Source organism: Pteropus medius, unplaced genomic scaffold (genome assembly GCF_902729225.1).
Source record: "Pteropus medius unplaced genomic scaffold, Ma_sr-lr_union100, whole genome shotgun sequence".
NCBI lineage: Eukaryota > Metazoa > Chordata > Mammalia > Chiroptera > Pteropodidae > Pteropus > Pteropus medius.
Genome location: NW_024351729.1, coordinates 14,201,458 through 14,215,079, shown reverse-complemented (window position 1 = coordinate 14,215,079; position 13,622 = coordinate 14,201,458). Strand labels below are relative to the sequence as shown.

Here is a 13,622-nt window from a genome sequence, read left to right as displayed (position 1 = left end):
TGTGTGTGTTTGTTTTATGATTTCAATGAGGTAGCTCAGTGCCCAAATAAGAGGGAATACTGAAGACGGTTTATTTCTTTGAGGGGGTAGAAAGCAGCAAATGGTTGGAGGTTATGAAAAGCAATATTTTAGAACGAAGTGAGTTTTGAGATGTTATTTGTTTAGGGGGTTAGAGAGGCTTATTGAAAGCAGTTTATTTGGTGCTAGAAGGAATTTGTTCTGGGATTGTGTTAAATAGGAGCATATTTGGAAAGGATAAATTGATGCAGTTTGTGGAGGAGAGAAGAAGGGCCAAGGTGAGAAGGAATAATTTAGGTGAGAGGTGGGAGGAATCAGTTTACAGGACAAAGTGGAGAAGAGCTGGCTAACCAGGGGCAGAGGAATTTGGGTGGCTCTATGTGGTATAAGAATTTAGGTGCAAATATAAAAATAAAAATAAAGCTGCCTCAAACACCAAGAAGAGAGAAATGAAAGGCCTGGGGAAAATTCTCTGAACTGAAAAGAACACTGACTAAAGTCTCTTTCACATACAACTTCCAGGAAAGAACATCAAAGTAAAGAGGAAGGTAGAGAGTTTTAACTGGTGTTACTATCTCAGCATCTCTTGCAGGACGATTCCTCAAGAATAGTATCATTAACTAGAAAGAATAAACACATCTATTACTTAACATGGGACACAGTTACTGCTCAAGCTTTCTTTTTTCATACTTTGGACTTCCGGAAACAAACACTAGTGAATCACTTCTATCCCCCATCAAATGAATCTGACCAGAAACTTTACAATAAATTTTCACATTGAAGACCGTGGCTGTAGTGACTGAACTGGCTCCATATGCACAGACGTGTTCTGAACAGGAAAGCAGGTGTAAGGAGTGTCACAGTGGGTTTGGCAGGGACACTGAGTGATTGTGTTCTCACCCTAATAAAACTTGAGGTGAAGAGAACGATAGATACTGCAAGAGTCAGGGAAATGTTTTTGGAAATTGTATCAGTTGCCACATCTTCAAGCAGGCAAGTGAGCTGGGCAACAGAGCAACCCAAAGCTGACTGATGAGAAACCATGGCATCTAGTGAGAAAAGCACTGGCCATGGGATCTGCAGCCCGACGACCTTCTGGTCCCTGGTGATCTGGTTGATCCCTGACTAGATGAGTAATTTAACTATCTCATAACCAAAGTTTTTTGCCTAAAAATTTCTTTGCATGAGGAAGGATGAGACAGCTTTGCAGTATTACTTAGGGTATCAAATGGACATTTAAGATGAGGGACAACCTACGCTGTGCTGAAATCTTAGGAGGAGCTGGTGGTAAGTCTAATCTCTTTGGCATAAGGAAACGAGATGGTTTACATAAGCGAATATTCTAGACTGAAGCTTTCATATTTAGAAACATAACTTTTGCTTAAAATATATCTAAAAACACATTACCCACTTCATAACCTTTCTGAGCATCCATTTTTGCAACATAATATAAATTCAAGGATGACTCCCAAGTGGGGGTAATGCTTGACCTCACACTAAATGACTCCACACTTCATAGTGAGTGACTCTCTCTGCTGTGCTATGGCTATTTGGAAATTACAAGTTCTTTATGTCACCTTCTAGCAATATTTATCTCCTTGTCAAATACTAAATGAGAGAGTCAAGCTTGGTAACAGTACAAAAATAACTATAATTCGAATTCGACAGACAATAATCTGAAAGTGTAACCTGGACATCCTAGGGGAATAACATGCATAAACCTTGTGACAGCAATAATCTGAGGTTGCATATCCAACTGGGAATTCTGGGCTAATGGAAAGGAATCTCATAAAAAGCAGAGCTCAGTGGAATTGATAAATAATTTCATATATCTAGCTTATCTTCCACTTACAATGATAGGTTTGGAAGAGGAGATGGTTAAAACTTTTAACCAAAACGAGATTTTGACGTGACTGGTAGGCGATGGTTTTCTGGGTTATCCATGCCAATTCACCATTCTTGCTCCAACATTAAACATTTTATCTGAGCTATTAAATATTAGCAATATTGATTGTCTCGAACATAAACTAGTACTATTTTTAAATTTCTGCCTGATCATAATATAGTTATATGTACCACCATACTCCATTTAAAAATAATGAAATGATACAAGAGCATGGAAGAACAAAGTTTATGTTTGTATAGAATTTTTCACTTCACATACACTGCATTTGAGCTGCCCAACAAGAATGAATAGTAATGTGATAGGTATCATTCACCACTATGAACCCTTTGCCCTCACAAATGGAGGAGCTGGGCTTCAAAGAGGGCACGTGACTTTGTGAAGGCCCAAGGGACACAATAAGTGGTAGCGCCGGCACATAGGTCCCCTAACTCTCCCTCTAGCATACTTTCCTCTACCCCTCACTGTTTCTGGGTAACCAGGGGCTAACTCGATGCTTATGTGTGTCTAGCCATAACATTACCATTGGCAACCGATTTAATTCCCCTATTTCCTCCCAAATAGTCACAGAAAGTAAGCTATAATATAGGTAAATCATCATATGCTAGAATTGGAAGGGATCTTGGAAATCTCCTTAAATGCCACTGTTATACTTGAGTAAACTGAGGCTCAGAGAGGTTGCAACTTGCCCAAGGTCATACAGCACATCCTTTGCAGAACAGGAGTCAACTCGGCATTATTGATATACAGTAATGAATGCTCTGCTAGTCTTGGCAGTGTTTGTTTCTTAAACTTTAGTCACTTGAGTGTGACCTTCAAGATTCTCGCAATATCCTTGCACTATCACTTTCTTAATATATTTCTTTAAATTGACCCACTTTTTAAAAAATTAAATGCCCGTGTTAGCTTTGTCCTAAGCAAGAATATTCCTGAAACCACTGATTTAACTATTTTCCTTTTAAATACAAATGAAAATAAGTGTATAGCTCAAAATTAAAATGTTCATTTTTGTGTTACATTAAAAGACTCAATTACTATTGGTGGTACTGGAGAGGCACTGTTCTGTGCCATCGTCTAAAATCTATTCTGTACCATTTCTCTTTAGCTAATTATTTAGTCCACGTGATGCTCCTTGGAGCACATTTCAAATTGAATCTAAAACTAAGTGCATGTGAAAATTTAATAAAGACTGATTTGATGACTGGGAAGTTACTTAAGGACCCAGAGGTCTCTTAGGAGGAAGAAGATAATGTGGCCATAAGTGAAGCGAGCATGCATTCTCTGCCTGGCTTTCCCATCCTTCGAACACCCATCTTCCCTCAGGGAAAGGCACTCTCAGTGGATGGGCTTATGGCCAGGTCATGCCATTATTCTAACCATCAGGTGTTGACTGCATCAAGGAAGTCACTCTTTCCTCATGTCCCCCAGTCCACAGTCAATGCTATGAAAACACTTTATATGCTATAAAACACAGCTTTGAAAAATATATTTGCCTTCATGGCATGTTTCCTGGCATCTCCAGGCCACCACCTATACGTGCACACAACTCAGCCCCCACCCCCAAATGTTTCTCTATCAGCTTTTAGGCATTTGATAGTCTTCTCTTAAATATTTATTTTTTGCCTAAAGCCTTCCCTATTTTTAAACTACAGCTATCCAGAAAGAGCTAACTCTATATTTTTTATATGTCATGTGTGTCTTAATGTGAATCAGTTTATTCTATCCTTTCACAAGAAGTGGCTTTAAGTGCAATGAGAGATATGGGGATTATGAATAGGAAAAAAATGTAGAAGCAGGTGGCCAACTCTGGGACTCAGAGATGGGGAAGGATAAGCAGCCAGGCAGGCAGTTCTTTGTCTATCACTGCGGAGACACAGGGTATCAAATGACTTCATAAAGAAACGGAAGTAGTATTTCATTCCCATCAAAGTCTCCTGTGTGATCAAAATGAGAGTCTACAGAAACCCAGGTCTGCAGAGCTTATCACAGAAAACAGCTACTAGTGTATAGGTGGCCTCTAGTTAGAAAATAATGTCAGATTCCTGGTTACCGGGCTTGGTTCTGTTCTTTGAAACAACATCCGGAGGCCTGGTCTTGCGAGTAGAAAGTCACGATTCCTTCATCAAGACAGGAATGTACTTGAGTCACTGCAGGGTATTTAAAGGATGATCATTTGTGGACTCTAATATCGGAGCCAAAGCAATGATGATATATTTTCTGCAGCTCCACAACATGTAGACTGTTCTAAGAAGTACATGGGATGGGATTATGGGATTGCTAGTCAAAGACCCCAGTCAATAAGAAATAAACACCCTGATCTTATGTACATGCTCCGGTAAACTCATGGAGGCAAAGACCAAAAGCTTTGCCACTTGAAACCTTACATGAATTGACTCAGTGTCAAATTTGTTATAAAATCGTTTTTCACCCCTGCTTAGAAATATCTAAATACACTCTAATGTAGAGTATATGATGACAATATTAATGAAGGGCCAAAATTTAAATCTTGTCTTTGGTTCTGGGAACTTAACACCTTTCTGTCCCCAATCATAATTTTTTTGGATTTCATTTTTCTTCCCATTTACTCTTTTTCCCTCTTTCTTTTCTTCCTCTTCTTCACCTCCTGGTATCTGCAAAAATCACTGTGAGGCACTGGCTCCAAAACCCATTTGGACTCCCCTCTCTGGTGTTACCCACTGACCTGGCCCCCAGCCTCTCAGGAACTCTTTCCTCCCTCTTCCTCCTCTGCACCTTCTTCCTCCTCTGCACCTTTCTGGTATCACTAACTCCCATTGTGAGGGGAACGGAGGGGCAGAGCAGGGGGGTGGAGGGGGGGGTGGGCGGCAGAGAGAGTGAGTGTCCATTTCTCAGCTTTATTTATTTATTTACTTATTTATTTGTTTTAGTTTTTAGGCGAGGCAACCCTTGGTTGACTTCACAGATTGCAAGGACCTTGTCAGCTTACAATCCCTTATTTTTTACTTTTTATGCCTACAGCGCCTGGTCTTCCTAAGTGGTCTCCCATCCAAGTACTAACCAGGCCCAACCCTGCTTAACTTCCGAGATCAGACAGGATCGGGCACATTCAGGGTGGCACGGCCGTAGACTCAGCATAATTTAAAATGGTGCTACTAAGAACATGGCTTTAGTTGTTCTCCTGATTTCCTTAGATATAGTTAGGAACAGAAAACTGCCAGATTCCAATACAGCCTCATTTGTTAAGCACTGTCACATGCCAGGTAGTGGGTCAGTCACTGGGATACGTGTGCTGTATAAGATGTGTCGGCCACACACATATCCGTTTGAATTCTTCTTAACAAGACACATGAGCAATAATAAAATAATAATTAAAAAATAGCTGTTTGGTAGCTCTTAGAGAGTCAGAATTATAAAATCTCAAATATAAATGTTCTCCCTTTGTTCACAGTCCTGTCCGTTACGATATAGGTTTGTTTTGATTTATGCAACATAATCATCCCCCAAATTGAAACTGACTTCTGTTTAAACGCATGCAGAAACCAGCTGTGCACGGTGTTTCTCAGGGCACGGACCAACGACCACCTGCATCAGAATCGAGTTCTTTTTAAAAATGCAATTTTCTTAGTCTCATTCTTTGGGAGTAAGAACTAGATAGACATCTACGTTTTAACAGATTCTCTCAGGGCTATTTTCAGAGCACCTCAGAGTCTGAGAAAGACTCATATACAAAGCAAAGCAACATTTTAAAATGTAAGTAAGTGTTCTCTAGTCTTTATTCTATAAAAATAATGCATTTTCATATGCACTTAGGATCTGCTCAGAGTGCAGTAGGTCTGTTCCTCGGATTGCATTTGCTTGGGATCTGTCACAGCGAGAACTACCTTACCACCAGTTACTGCAGGGTGACTTCCAAGGAGGTCCCCATCTGGTAAAGCCCTAGGAACTCCCTCCTGAAAGCGTGCTACCATGGACCCTCCTGGGGTCTTTTTTTTTTTTTTAGAAAAGATCTCTGATGGTAACTCTTTGGGGACAGCGAGTTTTTATTTTGTTGGTTTTCATTCAATCCTCTTATTTGGCCTTGGCAGCTTATGCCCTGTGCCGAAGTGATTTCTGGCAGAGGCCCTAACCTGGACACAGGAATGCCAGCCTGTTACAGGGCCTGAAGAACTCACCTTTTGGGGAATAAGACTGCGGTCTGAACCCTGTCCTTGGCTCCTGAAATGCCAGCGACACCTCTCTGTGTCAAGTCTTGTTTCTTTAAACCTTTGCCTCTTTCATCTCTTCTACCTCTGTGCCACTGAAGTTTGACTTTGAAGCAAAAGTTATGTGGGACTAAGAGCTTGGAGGACCCCATATGCATCTGCAGTCTGTCGACAAAGCCCTCTAAGCGAAGCCCAGTTTAATGTCCAGATTTTATCAAATAAACTAGAGGAAGGAATCCATGTCACAGTTGGACAATATGGGCTTCTGTATATTCTGAGAAAGTTATTCTAAAAATACGCCTGTGGAAGACCTAGCAGGGAAAAATAGGAGCAAAGAGGAATTTGCAAAATGATTGTGAAAGCTTTTCCTGAAAATGTTCTGCTACAAATTCCTGCTTATCTCCTTCCTCTGACCTGCAGATGAGGTGGCTGGCTCAGGGAGCAGGAAGGGAATTGCCATAAATCTGAGCTAATTTGGAAAGGGAAGGATGAAGCAGATACTTAGCAATCGATAGGGCGATGTTTTGTTTTGTGGTAAATGTTTACGGCTCTGTTGCTGGAATGTAATCCTGCTGCATCAGAACATGGGCCATTAGAGGTGAAATGAGTTCACCTAACGCCCTCCTTGTGTAATTGGTGTGCATCACTCCTCAAGGTACAGGAGCCCAAAGCTCTTGCTTCCAACTAGAGAGAAGGTTTAGGATGATTCTCTCCATCCTTTTACTTTTTATTGCTTCATGATTCCCAAGAAAGAGAGGAAAATGACTGATTTCTCTTTCCTTAGCTCATGTTTGCAGGACGGGATGTACAAACAGCACTTAACATTTCCTTCCACTCCTGAAAAGTGCTGTTGGGGGAGCAAAAGAGGAAATAAAACCACAATGAGAACAGGGACTAGATTGTTCTTTCCCTGACTAAGCTTATGGAGTGATGCATTGCTCAGCTGCTGAGAGGAAAAAGAAGGAAGGCATGTGTTTCCTTGTCATGGAAAGGAGAGGGTATAAAAACTGCTTTGACTGAAAAGCAAGTTCGCTAATTGATTGTTAATGACTACACAGCCCTAAATGTCTGGAATTTGGTTTAGATTCAATGTAATTTGACATTTGCCAACCATTATTAAATCTCTTTGATGATCTCCCTGCGCAGTGGTGAGGAGCAGCTGATTGGCTCCTGGGGCTGGAAAATGAGGCTGGCTGGGCATGGAGTCAAAGGGGTATCTAGATGGCAGCCGCTGTCACCCACCTCCCCTCTGTTTCGCCAGTCTTGCTCCCTCTGGCATTCCTGACGTTTTGGTTGTTTCTGGACACCGTCTCTGTTTTTGTGGGGTCCCTGCTCTGCTATTTCCTCATTCTCGAAGTTGTATTCCCTTTCCATTACCAGTTGACCTGCCCCTTTAAAAGCAAAACAACATTTGCTCTATCGGTTTTCCTAACTCAGAAGTGAACATATCTTTGCAAAGAACGAAAATTTACTACGATCATATCAAGATACAAAGATTAATAGAAAAGATGCAGGGGAATTTCATGAAAACTCATTGTGGGAAAAATAGTTCCTGAGGAATGTCAGAGTCATTAGGCCTCTCATCTCAGCCTCCCTCCCTCCCTCTCTTTCCTTTCTGTTTTTCTTTGCTATTGCTCTGCCTTCCACAAACAAACTTCTTTACTTCCTCAGCCATAGCATAGGGTCCAGTGTACCTTTCTTCCTACAGGACCTGTCACTGGGCTACCTACAGGTACTGGCACAATCTCCAGGTCCAAATTCTAATTTCCCAGGAGGAAGAATTTAATTGGCCAGACTCAGGTCTAGGGCTCATCACTGGCCGGCTGACGCAGCTGTTGCTGAGGGGAAGGGGCGAGGAGGGTACAGCCACATGGTGTTCACTCTTCCAGAGCTGAGAGTGAGATTGTGCCATAGGCAAGGAGGAGAAGATAGGCAAGTCTGGTGCACTTCCTCAGGGCAATGTCCAAGAGCTCCCCTCTTCATCTTGGGGTCAAGTATTTCAGATTATGTAACAGCCTTACAAAGAGTCCTACTTTTTTATGTTTTTAATTTATAATATACTCTAACACCTGCACTGACCCAATTTACCAGAACTACCAATTCCTCCTCATCCATACTTCCACTGTATCTTCTTTCAAAAGATTTAGGAGGGGAAAAAAATCAGAACACCTTTCAAGACAGTTTCCATGAGAACCAAGAGAAAAGCTGCAGCAATGGAGGGAAAACCCTAAACAATTCTATTATAATAAGGACAAAGATGAGTTTCTTTATTAATACACGTGTGAGGTAGTGTGGGGTACAGGCAGAAAAGACAGTGCTGAAGAGTCAGGAAACGTATTCCAAGCTCTAACTATGCCTCTTGTGAACTGTGTGACCCGAAGCAAATCACTTAGCCTTTCTGGGCTTGCTTTTCCTTTCCTGGAAAAATAAATAAAATAGATTAGATAAATCTATTTTTTCCTATTCTTAAATTTTTTCCTATTCTTAAATTCTGTGATAATATAATTTTAAGAACTTGATATGAAAATTATACATTAGCAACAGAATGGTCTCAGAAAATGGTTCATCTTTGCATTGATTCTTATTTAATTGCTAAATAAGAATTTATTGGGAATTTTTAATCTAGCTAATCTGTGCTAGGCTCTGGATGTGCAAGTGACAACAAACAGATGTGATCCCTACACTCACAAAAGGCATAATTTAGCACATTAAGAAAAAGACTTATCATTTACATTACAGTATTTCTGAGGCAAACTTTCCTTTTATATTTAATGCTCTTTTCTCCTACAGAACTCTGCATACCTTGAGAGCAGGCGATTTCTTTCTCTACCTAAATGGGACTGCAGCCTTTACCCTCTTAGTAAAACACTTTGAAACCCTACTGTTGTGGAAAAATCCCAAACCCAGTCCAATGAAAAATCAAGCAGTAACTCGAAGAAAAGGAGAACTCAGTTTATTGCATGGTCCCAGAGGAGCTAGTGCTCTGAAGAGTCTGAGCCCAGAGCACAGTTGCAACATTCCTTATATACAGAGATTTTACACAGGCTGATTGGTTAGTTTGAACTCAGACAGTTACAAATGGTGGGAGTTGCTACGGTCTCAAGTAGTAACATTGGTGGAAGGGCAGGAGTTGTTATGGGTTACCGATGATTACAAATTGTTATAAGAAGCAGGGAGCTGCTAAGGTGCTACAAGAGGCAGAGCTTCTCGGGGTACAAACGGTTGCATTTACAAGTCGAGCAAAGAGCAAGGGAGCTCTTGCATGAGCTCCTGCATACAGCAAGCATATTTACAGAAGCAGAACAGAGAGCTGGTTAGCATTCTGAATTATATTTTTCTTCATTTTCCTCTTCACTACCACTTAATTAGTATAGAAAAACGTGAACATGGCTAGATAGAGAAATTGGTTAGCTTTACCAACTCCTGTGTCAGGTCTCTCTAACAGGACTTCCTCTATAGGTGTGAAATAAGTTCCAACAACATCGGAAGACTTTATATTCAAAGATAAATGTTAAAGCATTGTGAAACTCAATCAGACATTAATTATGAATTGTCTCCCATGTCTGCGCCTCCGTTAGCAACTTGAAGATCATTTTAAGAATTACATGAGTTAATAATACACGGAAATGATGACAGTTGGCCCTGGTGCACGTTACATGCTCAGTAAGTGCTGTCATTATCATTACTAACAGAAAGCTTAAACGTTTCGAAGGAGCATTTCCTGTATCTGAATCTAATCATAGTCTTTGAGAAAATGGACATGCTGTTCACACTCACCCCAACTCTTGGACTGGTGGTAGTGGCTTCTGCTTTGGGCCCAGAGAAGGAAAGCAAGTGGAGAGAACGGAGTTCCACTCATAGCACACAGCCTCTCTTTTCTTCCTCGCCTGCAGCTACCCCAAGTGCCATTCCCCACCCCACCCCACCCCGCACCCCATCAACACTCGCCCTTCCCCGCAATTCTTTCCCAGTTCAGATTCTCCTTAACTGTGGAATTGCCAGAGAGGCCGATGGCAGGACGAAGCCCTGTTTGCCAGGTTCGGTCCTGCTCTTTTCTCCAGAGATTTCATCCTCAAAAAGCTAATCGATTCGTTCTCAGAAAACACGACCCCAGTGGAAATGTTTGCCATTTTCTTTGCTAAGTGTTATTTTTTCCATATTAGAGGTCTGATTTCCTGCAATTCTTGGAGAGTACCGGGAGGAAGAGGGGTCAGGAAACTCGGCACAGAGGGGAGCGGTGATTAAGCCGCCCACTCATTTCCGGCCTTTTCCTTCACAACTGCGGGAAAGCGTTTTGAGGTGTTCCTGCATTGGTTATTTTTGTCTGGAAAGAGCAGGGTCTTTGTTAATGGATCTTAGATGATATGAGCAGAAGATTCAGCATTTTCCCTTCCTTCTGTCACCCACCAGCAGCGTGGCTTTCCGGGTGCATCGTCTCACTGGGCCAGTTTGCTCAGCCCTTAAAAAAAAAAAAAAAAAAAATTGCTTGTTAAATGATTTGGATTTCCTTCCAAATAAAATGTCAGACAAGGAAACTTACTATTCTTGTTGTAAAAGGCTTCTGTCTTGGGAAGTAGTGCTCAGTGAGAGGTGAAGAAAAGAGAGAGAAGCCTTAAAAAGGAAAAGGCCCAGAAGAGCACTTCAGTCAAATGTTCTGGGATATCCCACCCACACCCCCACCCCACCCGCTCAGCCTGACCCCCACACCTACTCCCTACCGCCACTCTCAGCCCCACCCCATCTAACGCCTCTAAGAGGATCTATATGGTGGTTTTCACCAACCAATCACCATGTCAGTACTTGTAATAGTAAAGTTGATTGTTATAGGGTTGCAGGACTAGATTTGATTATTATTTTTTTAATAACAGCTCTCCATAAGTGCAAGATAAAGAGAAAATTGCTTATCCAAGTATTTATTTGTGATACGATAGGATAATAGTCAAAGTTATACTTTTGGTTATTGTTTAAATAACTTTCAAAAGCTGTAATAAGTTATCTTATTTAATAGTCATATTAAACTTGTGAGATCAGCAGGGTGATATCTAAGCCTAACTCCCTACCCGCTCTTTGTCTTTTGAAAGAGGAAAGTGAAACAGGGTGGTTGAGTGACTTGCCCAGAGTCATAAAAGTGCTAAACAGTAGACCTGAGGTGAAAACCTCACTCTTATTAATTCTCTTTCCCATCAACCATGTGCTGACCAGCAGTTTATTTAGCAAATTTTATCCTACTGTGATGAGATGCCCAAAGGTTTGCTTCACTTAATAGATGTTTATGTTTATAAGTGGGTTATTATAGTATTCTGGAAGTACGTTCAAAAAGTGAGTTTTACTATATTTTTATTAAAATAACTAGTCCATCTTTAAATGTTAAAAACATACCTACATTATTATATTTGATCATTTATAAGATCAAATGTTTTTACTTAGTATTGTAAAAACTGTATGACACAGGAATTGAGTTAAAAGGTAATTAATTTACTGACTTATCTAATGAGTATAATAACCTAAAGACTGTGTTCAACACTGGGGATTAGAAGATGCCCAAGGCAATTTACAATAGTTAGAACTGTATATTTATGTTTACTTATTTATTTTTGATGGTGACAAAAACTCAGCTTGAAATGGTATATTTACAAAGGAGAATTCATTGTTAGAAGTAAGGTATAATTAGGCATACAAGAATATCTTTGTGGAAACCCTAGAAGTGAAGCATGACTTCTAGAATGACTAGAAATGGGGATTCAAGAGTTCAGGACCCTCCATCTCAGCTCTGCTCCTCTCGGTTCATTTATTTTATTTTTCTGTTTCGTAAGTCTTCCACTTCTTTTGCCCTCATGTCAGTAAACAAGGTTGCCAATAACTCTGAAGTTTGTTGCTTCAAAATCAAGGGAGATTGAGTTCCTTTTCTCGGTTCCAATTCCTAAATTGGACCAGTAGCTCACTCTGGACCAAATGGCTCAGCCTTTTGGTGTGAGATAGTCTGCTTTGGTCAGGTACTCCCAACCAATAAGTGGGGACAAGGGGTGGTATTACATTGGACAAGTGTGATGGACCCTATGATAACCACATGGGTGTAGGTGGAAATGAGCTGCCAGAAGAATAGGGTGGTGGAGAAGACAATTCTGTAAAGGATGGACAGTCTCTACACTCATGAAGCTCCGAGTCTCATGATCTATAAGCAGATAATGACATTATAATTACATGAGCTCAATTAGAGAAATGCATTAGATTACTCTAAAAACACAGAGGAAAGAGCAATGACTCTACCTAAGAGAAATCAGGAAGTTTGTACAGAGAAAATAAGGTTCCAGCTGAGTCTTGAAATATGACAAGGAAATTGTCAGTGAGAAAAGGGCATTCCAGGAAGAGGGAACAGCTTTACCAAAGGCTCAGAGCTATGGAACCGCGAGATGGAGGAGTGAAAGGATGAAGCTGGAAGGGGAAATAGCACTCTATGTCTCTTTGTACCTTTAACCCATCCACCTTCCCACCTTCTAAGGAACAAATGAGGTCCTGTAATAATGGAAACATATCATATAGCATTTTTGGCTTCTCAGAGCACTTTTACATTAACTCTTTCATTGGAGTCACACAACATTGCCATGATGGAGCCAGGACGCACATTTTTTCCCCCATTATATTGATGAGGAAAGAAGTTTTAAAGGGCTGCGACTTTGAGCTAAGGTTAATTAAAGGATACAACTGGGACCAGAACACTAGAATTCCCAATTCATTGTCCTTTCTACCTCTCCTAAGGGTTTTCCTTTGATGCCTTTAACTTAAGGGTTCACAACTGTGTCACTAAGAATTTAGTCTATTGTGACAAACCACTTGGATGGTCTCAAATAAGTTATATATATTTTATTTCGATCAGTTACTAAAATATCTTGCAAATTCCCCATTCCAGAAAAGTATCTGAAGGAAGAGATTCTTGTCACCTGAAACAAGAAGGGAGAGAGACAAAGAATGATCATTCAAGAACTTGTTTATTCCTATGATTCTTTTATTATAATCAATACATGCAGATTTAAACAAATCACATTATTATGTACAATAAACTGATGATTATTTTTCATCTTACAAGAGGAGATTTTAAGCTAAACTTTGGCTAAAATTTTAAGCTGAAGACAGGGAATGTATCACATTTTTGAAGAACCAGAATTTGCCCAGCGTGACCTGTTATGCCTGGCACTTACTTTGTAAATGCCCAATAAATGTTTGATAAATGAATGTATGAATGAGCAAACATGGGAAATTTTTAAAAATAAGGACTCTACATAGATCTATAATTAAGAACAAGCCTAGGTGTCAGATATAGTTGGGATCAATTTTTGGCTGTACCACCAACTAAATGTGAAACAATTGGCAAATGATCTAAGCCTCCACCCCCTTAGTTGTAAAATAAACATAATAATGGAACTTACTTCCGAGGTTTGTTTATTGAATAAAAATTTATCGAGCACCTACTATGTGCCAGTCACTGTCCAAGGCTCAGGACAATAGCTCTGTAAACACAAGTG

General features: G+C 40.4%; 1 non-coding gene across 1 annotated transcript; it reads right to left on the bottom strand.

The window, feature by feature from the left end:
* Positions 1-4,909: 4,909 nt before the first annotated feature.
* Positions 4,910-5,028, bottom strand: LOC120587862 (5S ribosomal RNA). Its single transcript, XR_005649087.1, has one exon. It is a non-coding gene; the product is annotated as a 5S ribosomal RNA (ribosomal RNA).
* Between the last annotated feature and the right edge of the window lie 8,594 nt (positions 5,029-13,622).